Below are 19,975 nucleotides of genomic sequence, written 5' to 3' on the forward strand. Positions count from 1 at the left end.
CTGGCTCCAGAAAGGGACAGTGTGAGGGTGGTTACAACGGCTTTTTGGTTTGCCTCCTACGTGCTCCTTGGCTAGAATTGAGAGGGTCTGAGCCAGTAACTAAAAATATGGCCTTGTAGCCTTGGATAAAGGTAAGTTTGCCAGCAGGAGTTTCTCTGCAGGAGTCCTTGCATCCGTTGTAGCACAAAATCACATGTGATGTGGCAGTAAGTTGGTGTCCCACTGTTCCCGTCTCCTGCCAAGGTGCCTTTGTCTCTGCTCATGCTGAGCCACGGCTGGCTGCAGCTGGGGTGTGTGGGCTCTTCTCCCAGCCGGATCTCCATCTCACCAGGGGCACCACCACAGAATAAATAAGAGGAAAACCTTTTTGCAATGGGCCCTGCAAATGTGTTCTGGTGGATGGCTGAATTTCTTAAGGCAGCAGAAGACAACACTTGTGATAGGTGGGGACCTGGCCTGGGTGGACGTACAGGACAGGTGGTGGTAGGTTTGTGGGTCTCATGGTGCTGTGCATGGTGGTTGCCAGCAGTGAGCCTGAACTCGCCTTCTGTTGTCGGAAGCCAGTGCTCGTTTAGAACAGGTTTGGTTAATTTGCTCTCTGCAAATTTCCTTTGTCCTGCACTCGCATCTATTCATTTTCTCTCCAAGTCTGTCCTTAGTGTAAAAGGAGATGCCAAGGTGAATCCAGGCATTACATCATGGACATCCTGTTGCTTCAGACCCCGGCGTGTGTTTGACTTGGCTAATGTTTCTTTCTCAAGATCGATGAGTGCCCATCCTGTTTGCCTTTCTCTGAAGATAAAATAACCTCCCTCCCCAGCCCTCCTGGGATTAGATTCCAGGTCTGGGCAGCCCAGCTGTGACAAAGGGCAGGTGTGGGTCTGCAGGCGGGATGGGGTGCTGGGGCATCCCCGGCTGCATTGCTCTTGTGAGACGAACTATCTCCATGACGATTCCAATTAGCAGGGGCCTCTGCTCCCCACCCTGCTCAGCAGGCTGTGTGTGTTTGGGGAGAAAAATGAGGAGGGAATCGGAAGACATTACTGTCTGTGGGAAGTGCAGAGGAGAGAGTAGTAGATGTGAGGAAGGAAAAAGGACGACAAAGTATTCCAAGAGTTGTGTTAAGAACAGACAAATTGATGGGGTGCAACATACCATCAGTCCTGTTCAGGCAGGCTGTGTTTCTGATCTGGGCTATGTGCTTGTTTCTCATAACACTCTCATTTCCCAGTCTTGGTTGGGTCCAGTCCTGTGCGAGCTGGGCAGGATCCTTCCCTCTGGAAAGCAGAGGATCCCCATAGCTTTGCAACACCCCTGGAACAGCTGAGCACCAACCCACCGGGGCTGCATAAACTGGCATAGCTACCGGCATGGGAGCAACCAGCACCAAAGAACTGTGAGCCAAAGCCTCCCATCCATCGGTAATTCCAGCTTTCCTTAAACATGAGTGAAGGCTCTGGATAGCTCAGGAGCTACAGCCACAGCCTGCACTTTGAAGCAGGAAGGTCTGTGTTCAAGCAAAGAGCGGGGAGAGGAGTGTCGGTTTCCGCAGGGAAACTTGGATGGCAAAGCCAAGGTGGGTCTCAGGCTGTAGGACTGGGAAAGGGAAGTGGTTTGGGTAAAATGCAAGCTCTGCTGGTGTCTGGGGGCATGGTAGCAACTGAAGACCCCGTTACAGGTCGGGGTACCTCTGTGCTGTGCCAGTGCCTACCCCATGTATTGCAGGTGGGAATTGTTTTCTGCTGAAGACATTATGCCTGCGTTCCAGGACTGGCATAACTGATTTAATTCTTCCCTCTGTGTTGTGAAGGGGTTTGTGACAGCTGGGAATGAATCCTGGTCCAGGCTGATGCTGCACAAGCCCTCCCCTGCCCTTCAGCTGGGCATGGTGGGCTGGCAGGCACCGTGCGGTGCACACATGGCTTTGCTTAGACGCTCGCCCAGGCTGGGACTAACCCCAGCGCCACTAGTTTTGGGCCAGAGCCGAGCTGGGACCAGCTCTTCGGTGGCTGCCCAGACTGGGATGCTGACCTGTGCTCTAACACCACAGTGGAGCCTCTCCACCTGCGTCAGAGCCCATAGTCCTGCAACAACCCTGAGCACAAATCACACATTGGAAGCTGTTAGTGATGCAGCTACAACTCAGATTTTTCTGCACTGCTCTTTAGTTTGAGTTACAGCAGATGTGAAGACTCTGTGAAGACAAAGGCTTCCAAAAAAACCAAAAAAATGCAGATTCCTGTGACCAGTTATGCTTGGGGGAAGGCAGAGAAAGGAGAGAGAAACTGCAGATCTTAACCTGGGTTAACTAAACAGACTCTTAAACTCTGTTTCAACATAAGACTTCTAACATTACCTGCTTGACATGTCCTAGCCAGGGATGGGAGCCACCACACAGCGCAGTTAATCACAGAGCCAGCTGTCCCTGATACACTGGGACATAAAGCCTGTAAGAGAAAGCTCTTTCTCTGACATCTTTCATGACACAAGGAGAAAAATGAATAAAGGGTGGGAAATCTCAGAAGACAGGACATATGCCAGCCCCTAAATAGGGCTGAAGTGCAAATTCTTTTGCAGAACTGCTTATGCCATAAGGTCTGCTTCCCCCACATCCACCCCCCGACCCTGACTTTCTTTAAAAGTGAACAGGGTAGTGGTGAGCTCTTCAGTTCTTTGGATTCTGCCCAAGACAGGCCCTGCTGTCTTTTTAATGTATCTGTCTTTCTGGGGCATGTGGAACTAAACTAGGCATCTTGTCCACATCCTTGTGCTGTCACTGACATACCAAAGGCAGATCAATTTGGCTGTTAAATCCTCCCCTCCTGCCCCCAGTTGCTACCTGATTTTTCTTGCCCTTATCACCTGGAGAGTGAATTCTGTACCACAGCATCCCATTTTCCTCTGCTGGCACGGATGCTGAGGAGCAGCTCTGGGCTGGGCTGGCTTGCCTGCCTGCTTTCCTCTGTTTGTGTGTTCTTAGGAGATTGCGTCTGGACTTGAGATTTTTGGTCTCTGCTTTTGGACTTAGCTTTGGTCAAACTTCTGGTGTTCCTGCCTCATCCCCTTTCAGAAGTTCTTCTTGAAAACTAAACCTCTGAAGGTCTGCAATGATGACTTACAGCTCCCTTTTCTGGGCATCTCTGCAGGGATCTGCATGAAACGCTGGATGAAATAGGGGCTTTTATTGGGCAGCTTCATGGTTAAAGACACTTGACAGAGTTGAGAGTGTTCTTTCCCCAGCTCTATGTCACTGACCTCCAGCAAAACATTTTATCTTGCCGTTTCCTATCTGTGACAATGATAGAAATGTTCCCTTTCTTTCTCCCTTTGTCTGTCTTATCTATTTATATTTTAAGGTCTTTGGGGCAAGGACTGTCTCTTGCCTGTGCCAGGCTGACAGACAAAGGCATTGACCTTATTGGGGATCGCCAAGTGTTAATGTGATAACAGCGCCAGAGCAGTGGATGAGTGCAAAATAGCAACAGTATATTTTGAATAAGTATTTTTCCTTCCTTGTAATAGCTTTTGGGATGCAATAAATAAGGCATCAAATAGAAACCACATAGGACCACTTGAAAATCTGCATGTCCTACAAAAGGCTTTGAAAGAAACTGTTTTGTCAAAATTGAGGTTACCTTCCTCAACTTTCCAGGTTTGGGTTGGTGCTTTTTTTGGGTGGTTTGTTTTGTTGTTGGTGGTTTTTTGTTGTTTTTTTTTTTTGGGGGGGGGGGGTGTTGGGGTTTTTTTACTTAAAACAAAATTCAGCTCCTGGGAAGGGGAAGACCTGGGATGTAATATGTTTGTAGCTTGCCAAAGCTTTTAGGTCACCTGGGGTATTGAGGACTCTGGTAACAGCAGCTCCACCACTGCAGAAAGCTTTTGGGAGTACCTGGTCCACAGCTCCTCACTCCAGCCAGTGCAGCTGTGTGTGGGGCTGAGTGTCACCTGGCACTAGTGAAATGGCTCGGACAATTTTTGACCATATCAGAATGTTTTTGTGCAGTTTTCTCTCTGAAAGGAGGTTTTTCCTTCTGTTGCAATACAGAGGAAAAACTTGCAAATCTCCCTAGAAAACGGTGTTCTTCCCCTCAAGAAGGGGAATAGCCTCTCATCTCTGCAGGTGATCTGCCTTTTCACACAGCCAGGGAAAAGTGTTAATATGCTATTCATTAGGAATCTAAAATTTCTGCTGTCCTCTCCTGCATCATATTCTAACTGTGTTTCATCTCCTTCTGATACAGAGATTCAAACGAAAATAAAAATGTTGGCTTTAAAGGTGAACTCAGCAGGAAAGCCTGATTTCTCGCTTCAGCAGTAGATGTGGTTCTGACCTCCTAAGACGTGACTTTTTGTGTTAATTTAATACTAAATTCCCATTAGATTAAGCACAATCTGAAGACTCAATAGGAGAATGGCAGAGGAGGGGCATCCAAGCAGCACTTAATGTCGTCTTTACTTGTGTTTCATGCTGAAAGATCAGATCAGGTAGTGAATTATTAATGCTGCAGTCTGGCACAATCATAGGCGTGCAGCCTGCCAGGATGTAAAAAGTCCGTTGCAAAGGCAGGATATTGGATCCCATCGGTGCAAACAGGCATGCTTCCATGTTTGAAAGTTCACAGTGGGAGAATTCAAATCAACTTCTGAGGCTGGCTGCAGATTAAACTCCTCCATTTTTAATTAGATGCCGTGCAAAGGACCTCATGTCAGGAAAAAGTAACACTAAACCCATGGAAATATCCGTAATAATTGTCCCACAGATTCAGTCATTGTCAGTGGGGTAAAACATTAACATCCTTTTATCGTGCTTAAGCATTTGCTTGGTTTGGGGTTTTTTTCTGCAGTCCAACAACTTTAAAGCCTAATGAGTTAAGAATTGCCCAGGATGATAATGGGGCTGCTAAGGCTCTTTAATGATTGGCATGGCTCATGAAGAGGAGAAACAAAACTGAAGGAGGCTCCCTGGGGAAGGGTGTAAGGCCACAAAGGGTTGAGTGGGCAACTTGGAGAAAGGGACTGTTGCTTTCACACAGTTAGGTGTTTAAAGGAAGACAAACCCTGGCCACAGCTGACTAATTTTGGCTAATTGGAACCTGCATGGGTCAAGGCCTGGAGGCCTCACTGCTGTTAGGTCAGGGCAGCATCCATCACTGGCCTCTCCTCTGAGCGGCAGCCCATCAACAGCCTGTGACAACAGATACAAGATGGAAAACCGGCAGAAAACTCTTCCTTGTGGAAGATCACATCACACCCATTTGTCTTGCTGCTGCTTTTCTGTAGCTGGGGTGGACAATCAAGAAAGTGCATGGGTAGACAAATCTCATGGGATGTCCTTGTTTTTCCTCCTGCTTCATGGCCAATTTGTCACTGTGGAGCCTTCTCTTTCCAGTCTCTGCTGGCTGGTTAGCTGCCATTCAACCACTGCTCATCTTGCTGAAATCCTAGTTAAAAACTTTCAGCTGATGCTGGTGGGTATGTGGGCTTTGATCCTTGGCTCCTGCTGGAGCTTCCCCATGGGAGCAGGGAATGTTGCAGACTCGAATGGCCTGTTTGGACTTTTACTTCCAAACAGTGAATAGAAGAGCCTTTCTTGTGTAGCGATGCTTCCAGAAATGCAGAATCCTCCTACAGGAGAGGCGCCTTTGTGTGGGTGCCGGGATGTGTGGGGGCAGCCGTGGGGAGAGGTGTGTGCTGCTGCTGTGCCGGCTCATTCCTACAGCCCGCTGCGGTGTGGACTGGCCTGGTTTTAGGCAATGATCTGTCACTCAACTACATCAATCCTAAAACACATCTCTGCCAATTCGCCTTTTCACTCCAAAAACATGATCACACTGCACACTTGTTTGGTACAGTTATTATTCCTGGTAGACTCCGTGCATTTCCTTGGGCAAAATGGCTCCTTAAAGCCTCTTTTTTTTTTTTTTCAGTAACAGTAATAATATCACTTTGACTGAAGCGCAGGACAGGGGAGGAAGGATAGTTCAAGTGTTCCCAACACAAATCTCACGGTAACCTGAGAATTACGGTTAATGAAGAGTTTCAGTCTGTCTTTTTTTAATCTTACTGAAGTAGTAGTTTAAGGAGTTTTTGTTGGCAGGGCTTTTTTTTTTGTTTGTTTTGCTTTTTAAAAAGAAGTGCCAGATGGACCTAAGAATCTCTCCAACAAACTTTGAGCCGAACTCATTTTTCTGCTCCATTTATTGTACAACTCTAGAAAAGGAGGTAGCTTTTGATGGTCTGGGCTTTCAGAAATGAGGGCTGTTATATCTAGTTGTTTCCACCAGCAGCTTGCTGGTATTCAGCACAACATTGGGATTGAACAATGATAATAAATCAGAGCTTTTCTTCAAAGTAAACATGAATATGAAGTAAACCTAGAAGAATTTGGATGAAGGATGTAAAACTTTTCAGAGATTATTGATGCCTGCTGTTTTTCTTTTCTACACTTGGTTTCTGCTACGGTGATGTTGCCCTTTGACATTTGCTAAAACCAGTGGAGGAAATGACACGATGGCATTTATTAACCTGCAGTGGGGATGTTAAACAGGAGAGGTTTCCCTGAGAATGGGATATAGCTGCTCTGTGAGAAACAGCCCTGTAGAGCTTACCTGGATGTAAAATACTATAAAACAGGCTTATTATGAAAATAATACCAGGCTGCAATGCAGTTGTGATTACAGCATATTACAGGAGTTATTTAGCCATAAAAGCCTGGCGTGCTTTGCAAGGCTAGGTCTGCTTTATTCAGGGTTTCAGCTCCAGTTATCAAACTGCCTTGCAGAGGCAGCTCATGTGCAGGTGAGGGCCGTGGTGTCCAGCACCGATGTGAGCACCAGGAATCGGCTGTCTTTCAAACGGTGTGGTCAAAGTGAAGACACACTGTTTTCCTTTGGGTTGGGCTTCACTCTGTGCTCTCCATTGGAAGTTGTTCTTGCAGTGTATTTCAGCCAAGATGAAAGCAGCAAAAGTGAAGGGACAAATGGTTCTGGCTTGAGTTACGCATTTTAAAGATAAAACAAAATCCTTACGTATCTTTTGGGAGCTGGGTAAATGGTCTCATTAAAAACAAAGGAGATGTGTGCTGCCTTTGGTGTACCAAGTCTTTGGATGTCCAAGACAAAAAAGCATCAAGCTGGACCTGTTTCTCCTGTTACTTCCTCCAAGGAGGACAGAGATAAATATGTTCCCATGGGATGAGATACAGAAGAGGGCCAGGGTGGAGGAATACATTCATGTCTCTTTCTCCTCATCCTCTAGGCAGCAAGGTCCCATCCCGGGGCAGTTCTCAGTGCCAAGCCACACCTGTGTCTGAGTACCTTCTAGGCATGGGACTAACCTCTGCCATGTGTGTTCTCCTGTTCCTTTTCAAGTGTGAGACTTGGAAACAACTGCTTTCTTTAATTGTACTAAGAAAAGTCAAGGAAACTCACCTTATGCTTGGAGGTACAAGGGCTCCAGGAAATTCTGCTCATCCAGGACAGACCTAGAATCCCTTTAATGCAAGGGCAGGAGGGTGCTGGATGATGTCAGAGTGGTATTACACGTATGAGTGATGCACGTGCTCCTCTTGTCTCACCTACCCAGCATGGTGAAGACCTGCAGGGAGGCTGCTGGAGTAGGAGATGGGAGGCAGTAGCAGTTTGCTTCATGGTGTTTCTGTTAAAGACTCCTTCCTGCAGAGATCTCTCCTCTGCACAGCTCCCTGGTAGCTCGCGGGGAGGGATGGCACCGCTCATGCTGCTGTCCAAACTGATGGGAATGTGAAGTCCCAGAGGGTCTTTTGAGAAACGTCAGCAGTTTCTGTGGGCTTTATAAAGGAATGATTACATTCATTTATAAACAGAATTATAATAAAATTAATAAAAAAAAATGAATAAACAGACTTGTGAGTTAATCAGGTTAACAGAAGTGTAAGAACAGCCTTTTTCATAGCATGGAGGTGATTAAAACAGCACGCAGCAGGAATGAAGGGTTCAGCTCTCCAGAAACACAGGCTGGGTTCCTCCCCTCACACGCAAAACACTCGCTTGGGTTTGCTGTTCAAGTTTATTTATTCCCTTTGTCCTCTCAAGCTGATTTTTTTTTTTTCTTTCCTTTGTTTTCAGGACTACTTTTGCCCTTGACATTTATTAAACCTTGGGATTTTTTTTTCTGTGAAACCTACCCGTTTGCTCATTAGTAGTTTTGTATATGCATAAGTGGAACACAAAAGGTATTCCATACTTCTTGAGTGTGTAGTCACTCAAGGAATACATATACAATATATTACTGCTGCCTATGACATTGATGTATGCAAGCCCTAGGAATGAGGAGTGATTGCTAAAAATGAAATTTAAGGCAACTTTCAGCTTCCCTTGAGGTTAAAAAAATTGTCAGTCAGCTTTAAAACTGTTGTGTATGCCACTGCACCTTTCCACTCCTTGAGGGAGAACTGGATGCTCCAGCGTTTGTGGTGGTCATATCCACCTTGTGCAATGCAGGATAGGGTTGAGATTGATGAGCGCCACCAAACTGTCCCTGGGATTAGAAAGAGCATGGTAGCAGGAGGATCATCCGATGTGTGGAGGACTTTGTGGTGCTGAGGAAAGGGGCTTCTTCGCAGGCAAGAGTGTTTGGTCAAGGAAACTGCTGCATCTGGGACCTGAGCTGGTCTCCTTGAGCTCCTTGCTCTCTGCGCTGAGTGTATACCAGCATAGCTCCTGTAGTGCTTGGTCCCCTTTGCAGCAGACTTGCCCAAACTGCACTTTGACCTGTCTCATTATTATATCTAGTCCTGAAATAAAGTAAAATGAATCCTGTGAAGACCATGGTATAGCTGGAGAAGGTATTGCTCTACAATGGGGATGGAAAAACTGTTTTCTGTGGCCATGGCTCTTCAGTCTGGAGATGAGAAAGCTGAGATGTATGAGAGGTTTGTAAAATGATGAAGGTGGCGAGGCAGCAAGTTCAAAGGGGAATTTTAAAAAGTCATACACAGTGGCTTAGTAAATGGGCACTGAAAGGACTGAGCAGGGGTATGGCTCTAGCAGCCCACATTCAGCAGCTGAAGATGCTCGATGGGTACCAAGGGAAGGGACTGCAGCAAGCGGCCAGGCTCACATGTTCTCTCTAAATAGCATCTCCTGCAGCCACTGTCAGAGGCAGGTGAGCATCCAGGGCAAGACAGTTTGAACTGGCAATGAATATTATTTATGTGTAATATAGTAGCTGTAGTAATTGTAGAAAAGCAAAACAAGTCTGTGTTTAGCACCTGTGCTAGGGGCAAAGACTTTGCTGGCAAACCTAGTTAAGCTCAGCCCACTCTCCTTTGCTACAGAGCAGCACCGAGACAGCAGGTAGATCTCTTTTCCATATGGAGAGCTGCAGGGAAAGGGCAGATGTCATGCCGATGTCAACTGTTCTATACAATTGGAAACATTCAGGTTTTATATTGAATCAGAACTTTAATTGGCTGATATCTAATCACGCTGCACACTTGGACAAATTCACCCTTTTATTAGATTGGCTTTTGTAATTTCTCAGCCCTCACTAAGGCAGGGGGACCTGTAGCATTGCTTTCATCTTTCAAATCCACTAGCTGTTCCTACACAGCCAGACAATCTGTGTTGTGTATTTTCTGATTTAGGCATTGAAGTAGCTAGAAAAGGAAAAGAGTGAAACAGCAGAGCCTTAAAGTTCATCATTTACTTGAAGGGATGCACATTTAGCTGCTTGCTAGAAGTAGCAGTATTTTAAAAGACTCTAGGCATGAAATAATTAATCAAACAGAAAGAAAAGGGTGTTCCAGAGAGTTGGCAAGGCACAGTTGAGAAACTATGTTTTCCATCCCATTGAAATGTAAATACTCCAAAACACAGTCCCTTCAAAAGCCCAGCATTATTTGTTTCTGGGGATCTTTGCTGTATGCTTATTACCTTTTTCCCTATGAACACTAGCTATGCAGGGAGTGTTTCTGCCTAAGCATGGCAATAAGAGAATTAATGTCATACAACCAAAGACTCTATGGCTCAATTTACAAATGATTTGCCTCCTTATCATTAGGGATTTTTGTTATGTCTCTTTTTTGCAGACCCAGCCTTCTGACCAAAATAGCAAAATCCATTTCAGATGTGACAGCTGTAAACAGCCTGGAGTCAAAGTGATTTCATTTGGTAGACACATTTCTTTAAAAAAAAAAAAAAAAGTCTCAAACTGTAGTTGCAGTGAACTTGCATTCCCCGTCCTTGAGCCTCCTTTCTGCATGATCTGCTGAGTGCAAGGAAAAGTTTGCCCAGGGTGCTGCTTCAGTGGGTTGGGCTTTTGCAGGACCCACAGTAGCTTTCAGGGAAGCCCAGCTGTTGGCACATCTGCAGGTTCTTATGAATCTTGGGTTTGGAGATGGAAAAGCAGGGACGGGTGGTCAACATCAGGGCTAATGGGCCAGAAAAGCTTTTAAAATCCCTTGTACAGTGGTTGTGTGCATTGCAGCAGGAGTGAATTGGCTCAGAGTAAAATCCTGGGGTCCCCAAAACCTTCAGGCCAAGTGTGTTTTGGACCACATAGTGCCAGAGAGAAGGAAATAGGAGCAGCTGTGTCTCTCCTATTCCTGTAGCAGTCACAGGGCACCACAGAGGAAGAAATGGGATTTTAGGGGATCTCGGCTGAGTCCCCTTGTACATGCAACAGCTCCATCAGCGAGGGGGGACTGGGGAGCTCGTTCCTGCTGGTTTCTGATGGAAACTGGCTCTTTGCAGAGCCTTGCACATGTTGCACCACTGTCCGTGCCCCCTGAGCTCGCTGGGTTTTGGTTTTAGTGGGACTTGCTGAAGCTGGATTGGATCGACGTGAAATTTTTTGGGCATGGGAAGAGGGAAATGAAGGCGATGGGTTTGATTTGGGTGTTTTGTTTTTCCATTTGACCATCTGGTCCTGAGTCAGTCAGAAAATATTCTGTTGGCTTTAAGTTTTTAATTCTTTCAAATACTTTCTATAAATGAAGCTTGTTCTCACTTCAAAAATAAGGACACTGTTTCAAAGAAAAACTGGTATTTTGCTTTGAAAACACCAATATTTTTATTTCATGGAAAATTTTTTTAACCAAGATATATTTAAAATTTAAACAATTTGAGTTTGCAGAAAAGTGTGTTTTTTGATGGATAATGTGTTCATTTGAAATGCTTGCCCAGCTCCAGATGGCAAATAACACCTCTGGGAGGTAGCTGTGATGATATACCTTGAAATCACCCACAGAGCTGGCTGGGGGGAGCTGGGGGACATTCAGGGCAAGAGCCTGGGTTCACCAAGCCGGGTTAACCAGTGCTGAGAGTTAACATATGGACAGGAGACCAGAGGGGCCAGATGCAGGGACACGTAATTTACTGCCTTGCCTGGGGAGATCAGCCTAACAGGGACTGTGGTTGTACAGCAGGGGCCAAATTAAAATCTTTTGTGATGAGAAGTCTGAATTTGATGCGAGGCAGCAGCAGTTCCCCGTTTTTGCCTCTGGCTCCGAGCTGCCTTTTTTTCCTCCCCTGGTTGAAGCTTGTAGCCTGTCTACATGTGGGTAGGCTTTAGTCCCAAACAGGCTTTTATTTCTTTGGGTAAAAGGCCAAAATTAATACCATTTTGTAATAATTTACAGTGACCCAGGGAGGTCTATCATGCCAAAGGCAACAGCATTCACCCACTAACCACCTTGAGTGAAACCCTGGCCCCACCAATGGGAATGGCAGTGATCCCGTAACTTTACGGAGTCGGGCTTTCACCCTGCTGCTCCATGAATGGAGCTTGGGTGTCTGCAAAGGAGGTAATTCTGGGATTACCACTACAAATTCTGGGTGCTCCTCCCTGTGCTATTTAGGAAACTTTGATCTGGAAGCCCCTCGATGACTGTTCTTAGCACAAAGGCTCAAACTTTGCCTATGCTTGCTGGTTGAAATGGTGGTTTGGTCCTTTTCTCTTTCTTTCTTTTTTTTTCTTCCCTGTTAAAAAAAAAATGCAACTGTATAAATGCATGGTTAGAAATTTTCCCATGAGCAAAACCCTGAAGTGGACTGTATGGTTTTGATCAGGTATAAATTGCATATAAAAAGGCTGGTAATCCAGAGATCTGGGTGGTAATCCAAATTCTCTTGTAGGATTTCTGTGTGATATTAGATAAATCACTTAATGACTCTCTACCTCTCTTTCTGTGGCTGAGAAACTGTGATGAATAATACCCAGCCCATCTGCACAAGGGTTGTGAGGCTTAATTGTATAATATTTGCAAAGCTTTTTGAAATCCTTCAATGTGAAATGGTATGTAAGTGCCCAAACAGCTTTGTCCATGTAAAGAGCTGCACATCTCTGGGTGATGCGTGCTGGCAAAGCAAGACATTAGTACCGAGCTGTGTGGCTGCAGAGAGCAGGAGGACGGGGCTCAGCAGGCAGCATGGGTCTGTGCAATTGCAGTTCGAGGGCTTGTTTCAATGGACTTGCCTTTAGCTTTTTCTGGAGGGCTCTTCTGCCTCTGGTGCTGCGTAAGATCAACATTTGTGTTGTCTTTCTCTGAAGGGTAACGCCTAGAGGCGAGGTGACATTAGCAAAATCTGCGTCTGGTCCTGCTGTGCCGGCAGGGAGCTCGTGTCCATAGTCTCACTTTCACAGCAATGCTGAGTCCTCGCAAACAGAGCCGGGAATGCAATAACAGCAAAACATGCTCCTTTAACCTACTCGGCACCAGTGTGGAAAATAATACCCCAGATAGGTACCCTGAATGCTTCTATAATTTATTCATTCAACAATTTCTTTTGATGTAGTTAATGTTGTATTTCCCTGGCCAGGGCTGGTATGTGAAGCATGAGAAATCCTTATGGACAGATTGCTTTGCCTTTCCAAAAACAAGCTCGTGTTATCTGCTGAGTGGCCTAAATGAGCTGAATCCTCCGGGATATGCTGCTGGGCCACGGGGGATGCACTGGCTGTCTGCTGGAGTGCTCAGGCTCGCGTTTAGCCGGGGAAGGGGGAAAAAAGAGGCCAGCATCAATTTTGTTCAGGCTGGTCAGCACCTGGACTGTTCCTCCTCTCCTCCAGGATTTTGAATTTATGTAATTACCACCAAATGCAAAAAAAAAAAAAACCCAAAAACAAACCTGGTTGATCTCTCCAGTGCACAAGTCTTTGCTAGGCTGTGTCCGTGAGAACCTTCCTGTTTCCTTCCAGCTGTTTGCCCCACTAAGAAACCTTCCTCCCTTGTATAGAACTTCACTTCTGTCCTTAATCATGTCGGTGCCTGCACAGTGAAATGCAGCGGTGAGTGGTTTTCTCCAGTTGAATCCGATGAACTAGACTTTCATGATCTGGGCAAAATCCTTAAAATGCCAAGTTAGAGGAAACAATAGGGATGAATGTAAACCAATGGGTTTGCTGTTGGAGGGAGATTTTTATTCTTTGATTTTTTGCTGCCTGGAGATCCCAAATTCCCAGTTCACCCTTGTCCACTGAAGAAACTCATGGTGTTTTTAAACAGAGGGGTCCCTGCAGCTACATTTTGCCCCCAGAGTGAGAACTCCAAGGTTAAGTGTTAATCTCAATCTGATTTCATGTGCAAAACAGCTGCTTGGATCTCTCACCTTGCATCTGTCTCAGATGGGGCTGTTTTCTACCACTCTGTTTAGTGCAGCCAGAAAGTTAATTTAGTGCATATTGGGAAATTCCTCAAACGCCATGAGACTTAACACCATTTTTTCCATCAAGCCCTTGGAGTTTGTGTTGATATTTAGAGGTGTGAGACTGCAGTGCTGGAGAGTGGAATGTTTCACTAATTTATTGTAGGGACCTGATCTGGGGCGTTATCTCCATAGACCAAGCTGTTATTGTTTCACTTACGGGCTAAGTGCAGTATAACTCCAAGTCACAATGCGTCCCCTGTAATGCAAAACCCACAACACTCTCCTGTGGCTGACACCTGAAGTGAAGTATGTGTCTGCCAACCTCCTTGAATAATTTGCCAGTGTGTTCTAATTGGGTTTGTATTAGGCCCAAGTTTGTTTATAGATGTGCTTTTAAGTGCGTTATCCACAGGTGAGGGGGCTGGTTTGGGAATGGAGACGTGTGGGCTCATGGGCTGACTTTGCTGCTTCCTCTGCTGTGATTTTGGGGGAGCCTTTGATGGCAGAAACGCCTCTGGGTCTTGCAGCCTGGTGTTACCCAGCGCAGTCCCCGTTGCAGACAGTGGGAAATGCCAGTCGGTTTAAATGCAACTAACATAACTAGAGTTACAGAAACATTCGTGTTCCTACAAGTGCAAAGTCTGGGATGTCTGGCTATGAGAGATTTGCTTTCTTCAGCTCAGAAGAGGAAACGAGGGTCAAAAAGAACAGAGCTGTTGCTTTTGAGTTCCCAGAGCTCTGCACAGGGGAGGCATCCAGGAGAAAAGCAGGAGAGCTCAGCAGAAGGGCGAGAGGACCCAGCTGGCTCTGTGTGAAGGGGGGGCTTGTTGGCAGAAGGTGGTAACAGTTCAGTCCAGCACACGAGCAGGGAGCTGTGGGTCATTTCAGTATCGCTGACCACCTGTTTCAGGGAGACATAACTCCAGCCCAGGTAGCTCCCACCCATTCCAGGTCTCCCCATCCCACTTGGCTTTAAGGCCCAGACTGAGTCAGCGCTAGAAAGTGCTACAGAAAATGTGTAACTGGAGCAACAGTCAGCGATGGGGCGGAGGGGTTCAGTGCTCCGTGCACACCGCTGCCTCCAGTATGCCTAATCCATAAAAAAATACGGCTATGGCAGAGATGGAGAAAGCTGAGTACGAGGCAGCCCAGAGGAGACAGCAGATGGGAAAGCAGCAGGAAAACGAGCAGCCTCGGAGCGTTCAGATGTGCTCGGCGAAGGCCTGCTGGGCAGGGTCCAGAGTCTGGTACTTACAGCAGTTCTGGCTCCTCTCCAGTGGGTTCGCAGGTGATTGAGAAATGTTACTGTGATAAATCGTCACATCAAGTCCCCAAACAGTGATGTACTCGGTGGCTGCAGAGGGCAGGGAAGGTCTCAGAGGTTACGTACACCCTCCCACCTTGCTGCTGGCCCAGTCAACAAACTGCAGGGTGCCCCAGTATCACCCATATCATTGAATCCGTCCAACCACCGTGAACTGGAAGAAGGTCAAGTTTTGACCTCGAGGTTGTTAACTAGGATATCTCATGCCAGTAGATGAGCTGCAGCATACCTACATGTACACATGGGCGGTATTTTCTTCCTCCCTCTCTCCCTCCTCACAGGGTGGCTCTGATTTTTTTTCCCCCAAAAAAATCCTGGCTTCTTGTCTCATTAGCCCCCCAGGGCAGCATGGAGCATATGTAATGCACCAATGGATGGGTGGGCTTGGGTGTTTCAGGGATACTATTGCTCCTGCCCTACACAGCAAGATCTCAGACCCCTTTGCCTTGGGACCCAAAAGCTGTTTTAGGGCTCAGTCCTACCGGAACTCTGCTCTGAGGATGGCTGAGAGCAAGGCAAGCAAGCTGTGGAGACACAAAAAGGAGCCTCAAGATCCTGACTTGCATATAAACCAGATCTTGTTTAAAAAGAAAAAAAGCTTGATCCCGGCTGCTGCTTTTTATGGGGACGGAGGAGGTTATTCAGTAACCCGCATGTTCACAAAGGCACTTTTGTTCCTAATAAGTCCTGAAAAGTTACGACCTAATGTGTAACTTCATAGTTTACTCATGTAGCAGCATCGGCGTTCCTGTGTAAGGACATGAAATAGCTGCTTCTTAATGACACTGCAAAGCAGCGGCCCCGGCACCTGTTCCGGGGAGGAGCGTATGTGCCCACCTGAGCGTGACACCTGCGGCTCCTCTGAGCTCGGCATCACTGCGCATCACACCGGCCAGCGGGGAGGCCTGGCTCTGGGAAAATGTGCTCCGTGCTGTGGGCTGGGACAGAGGAGTTCCGCACCCAGAAAGCCGTGATGCGAAGCCACCTGAATGTGCCTGGGAGGTGCTGGCAGATGACAAGTGTGAATTGGACTCTCCCTGCAGCCGGAGGTGTTGGCTTGTTCGGAAAAAAAATGCAAGCTCCTTACACTTTTAAGATGTTTTGTATTTTTAAAGCAGTCGGCTTTAAGCAAAAGAGGCATCCCCACTAGAGAAAAGCTTCAAGGCTTCCTCTACACTGTAGGGAAAACAGTATGGGTGAACCAAACCGGTCCATGGGAAAAGATGCAAGTAAAACTAATGCTTTATCTCCTTCACGAGCCAGCCTCCAGAAGCAACGGCTGAGCCCTCCTTATTACCTGAAGTTGTGAGTGTCACGGATACTGAGATATTGTTTGCTTTTCTAATCCCAGCAGGGGATTAGTTTGAAGCACAAGGACCAGGAGCCTTCATAATACCAGACCTAGGCAGCGCAACTGCAGCTGATGCTGTTATTCAACTCAGTAACTGAGTCTTTGAGGAATTATCCTGCATTATTTGCTTCTCTTGTATCGCATGGCAGGAAGCGCCACAGGATAATTACTCACATTAGAAATGCTTCCTTTGGTCTGTTTCGAATGTTTCACGTTTCATCTGCCCGGGTGCCTGGTGTCAGGAGCATCCTGCGGACTGCCGGGCACTCGGGGTGTTACCAGGGAGGAGCCTCCCAGCAAGAGCTGAGGTGGCTCTGAAATGCTGATGACAACGGGGCAAAAATTGCTGAAGATGGAGATGGGATGGTGCCCTCTGGTCTGTTGTTGGGTTTTGTACTTCCTTATATTTTACTGAAAATGTCTAATAATAGCTGGAGTGTTCTACACCTTTTGGTGGGAAATTTCCATTCTTAAAGAAGGTGAAGTAGGAAATAAATGAAACAGGGTGGAGTGCACAAAACTGAAAAAAAAATAAAACAAAAAACTGGGGGGGGGGGGGGGGGGGGGGCAGCTTTGCTTTCTTCCTTTTCCTGGACATACTTTCAGTGCTTTTTATGGTTTTATGTTATCAAATCTAAGTTTAGAGGAAACACATATTCTCTTAGCTCATTTCCACTCCTGCCCATCCAAACGGAGTTGTGCAGACTGGCCTCATCTTTCCCAGCCGAGGCATGCTGGGGCATTGTTGGCGGTGCTGGTCAAGTAGTACCCATCCAGGCTGTGCCCCGGAGTGTCTGGAGATTTTGCGTTAATTCAACACGAGTCTGCTCATCCCTAAGGCAGCGGTGCAGACTCCAACGAGTGGGATGAGGTGAAACCTCCGCTTTCTGGTGGCAGCAGCCCTTCTCCAGCCACATCTTCATGGGTTTGTTTCACACAGACGCCGCTGACCTTGTTTACTTTTTTCTTTATCTGCCCAGCCTTTCCGCAAATATTATTGCATTTGTCAGAATAGACCAATTAAGTGTCCCAAGCCCTTAAAGAAAACCTTGACTTTTCTTTAACCTTCCTGAGGAATTGCTCATTAGTGGGGAACGGTGCCACTGGCTTGCACACACAGGCAGAAACAACTCCAAAACGATGGTGGGGTGGGATGGTGCTGGCTCCCAGCAGTGGGAATCCTGCTTGTCCCTTTCTTATGGATCCTGATAGCCCAGAGGTGGTAAAAATAGACCTTTGGTGCCCTGCGAATGATGTGCACCTGTGAGATCTTTCCAAAGAAAGAGCTGAAATAAGTAATTCGCTGAGCAATGGCATCTCTGGGTTTCAGTTTTTCAGTAATAAAGGGATCTCAGTGATGCACAGGGAGGGGGAAACCCTCTTCCACTTCTCCCCCTTCTTCCTGCTCCCTGCCTCAGTGAGAAAATGGGTCATTTCATCCTGTGTCACCAGCAAAATGATAAGAAAAGGTGGTTTTTTTCCTGCTACCCAATTTTAGCTTCTGAGGACTTTGAAAAGTTGGCCTCCTAATGGAGAGCACGAGGTCCCTTTACTCACCGCATCTCCAGCTGCTTTAATTCCTCACACAGGCAGGGGGCTCATAGTCTGTCTCCCCCCCTCCCAGCTGTGTTATCACCAAAATTACCAGCTTTCCGTCCTTTTTATTCCCACCTCAACAAAAGACATGAGGAGCAATAGCAAAACTCAGCCCCCACGTAGGAGGTCTTGCAGCACGATATCGTATGGGTGGCAGGCAACTGTGGCACGGGGGGCAATGAGGCATCCCTACCACTCTGGGATGAAGCACTGGGCTGGCCAGCTGCTCGGCAAGAGAAACTGGTGTTCAGGTGCACACACACCCACCAGTGCATTTCTGTGCTCTTAGCCTCGGTATCCTTTGCACGTTCCCTCTGCTGCTATATACAACCTTGCATAACACCTGTAATACACTGAATTTTTGAGGTCTGCTTTGAGGAGGCTTGGATCCTGCAGGTGCTTAGGGTGCACCCATGCCCAGTGCTGAGCGTGCACCCGGCTGCTGCCAGCACCTCCAGCTCTCAGATCTTAACTCCTTCTTTTTGCTACCCCGGGTTTGTGTAACACTGGCCACTCACAGCCCCCGAGTCTGACTGTCATTAACTATAAGCTTTATATTATTTACCGAAAAAAAGAAATAAAAATTTAAGCCTACATATATGCATTTCACCAAAGATTCTAAGCATCTGTATGAAGATCCTAGAAGTGTTTCTGAGTACTGTTTGCATTGGTGAGTTTTAAAATGAAGCTTTTTTTTAAAAAAAAAAATATCATTAATACTTGAGAAAATAATTCTCATCTTCCAAGTGGTTTTGATATCATTTGGAAGCAAAGAGTTTTGCAAACATATTAGAGACAAATCTTGGCATAATTAGAATAAATGGAACTGAAGCACAGGGCTTCATAAGGCTTTCCCCCCCCCCTCCCCCCCCGCTTCTTTTCTCTTCTTATGCTCCACACAGCAATTGTTCCAGTGGGAAACAGGTGGAAGAAAAATTGACTTTTCACTGCATTCATTTCTAATTATTGCTTTATATCTCTAATGGATGTGGAATGCTTAATCTTTGAACTCCTGTGTCAAAATATATTTGCAAGATACATCAAATGAAAAGAATTCCTCCCCTTTTTTCTTCCAGCATAGTAATTGCGCTTTTTTATTTATATGTTGTGGACAAATTAACATTTAGTCTCCTGTGTTGTATTCACATCCCAAATGACCATGCGCTGGATGGGAGAGGATGAAAGAGCGGAAGGTGTGTTGCATTTCTGCGTTTGGTGATGCCCTCCTGTACCTGCAAGAGAGGATGTGTGAGTGATGCAGGGCCAGGTTAACGGTACCAATGCTTACATAGTGCTGTGTTACATGGTGTCAAACAAAAACCTGATGGCATGGAGGGTGGACTTTCATAACAGACAGACTGAAAACATGAAACACCACCAGAGCTGGCCCAAACTCTGTTCCTGAAGTGCAGGATGCTGCTAATAACCGCAGATGGAACCGAAATAAGTACATGTTAGCCTTTACAGTCTGTTTTGATTCGCATGTGTATCTGGGATCTTAGTTCAAATCTTACATGGTAATAAACCAAAGTCAATTCTAGATGCAGTCTTGAGTTGGAGCTTGTTGAGATCAAATTTAGAGACAGGTGCCTGGAGCAAGGGGCAGTGTTTAAGCACGGTTACTAGCAAAAGGTGCAGGTTTAAGAGGTCTGCCTGTAAGACAGAGACAGTCCTGGTCTGACCGTGTGTCCTTCCCAAGAGCCCAGTGGCCCAGGCAGGACACGGCTGTGGAAATTAAAATGTTTTTTTCAAGCAAGATGAGGGCTGCATTGAGGGATGGTAGGTCTCCTTTGAGCTTTGTTTTCTGGCTGCAGATGCAAAGAGCCACCTTCTCCATTTCTATTCCCTAGGACCTTTTTGGGTTTTCCTGATTCCATTCCTGGGGTTCTGACCTGCTGCTCTGGGGCTGTGTTTGGGAAGTCCCCTAGGTGTTTCTCTGAAATTATTTGCTTTTTATTTCCTGTTCCAGCTCAAGAGGGAGCATTTGGTCAGCAGCCCCAAGAAGTGTCCACCCTTTGTTACTGCTGCCCTCCAAGGCCCCTCAGTAACCACTGCCAGAGAAAGCTGGCCCCCAAG

At 46.4% G+C, this 19,975-nt stretch overlaps 2 long non-coding RNA genes across 3 annotated transcripts in view; one reads left to right on the forward strand and one right to left on the reverse strand.

The window, feature by feature from the left end:
- LOC121081316 overlaps nt 1–19,975 on the forward strand; it is a 95,061-nt gene that overhangs the window by 38,632 nt on the left and 36,454 nt on the right. The gene's annotated exons all lie outside the window — the stretch shown is intronic.
- LOC121081322 lies at nt 6,745–16,828 on the reverse strand. 2 transcript variants are annotated; one of them, XR_005825649.1, is made up of 3 exons: nt 15,435–16,828; nt 14,884–14,982; nt 6,745–7,807 (listed from the first exon to the last, which is right to left on the reverse strand). It is a non-coding gene; the product is annotated as an uncharacterized LOC121081322 (long non-coding RNA). The 2 variants fall into 2 exon arrangements; XR_005825648.1 differs by lacking the exon at nt 6,745–7,807 and adding an exon at nt 13,109–13,249.

The sequence above is a fragment of the Falco naumanni genome, chromosome 1 (assembly GCF_017639655.2).
Source record: "Falco naumanni isolate bFalNau1 chromosome 1, bFalNau1.pat, whole genome shotgun sequence".
NCBI classification, from domain to species: Eukaryota; Metazoa; Chordata; class Aves; order Falconiformes; family Falconidae; genus Falco; species Falco naumanni.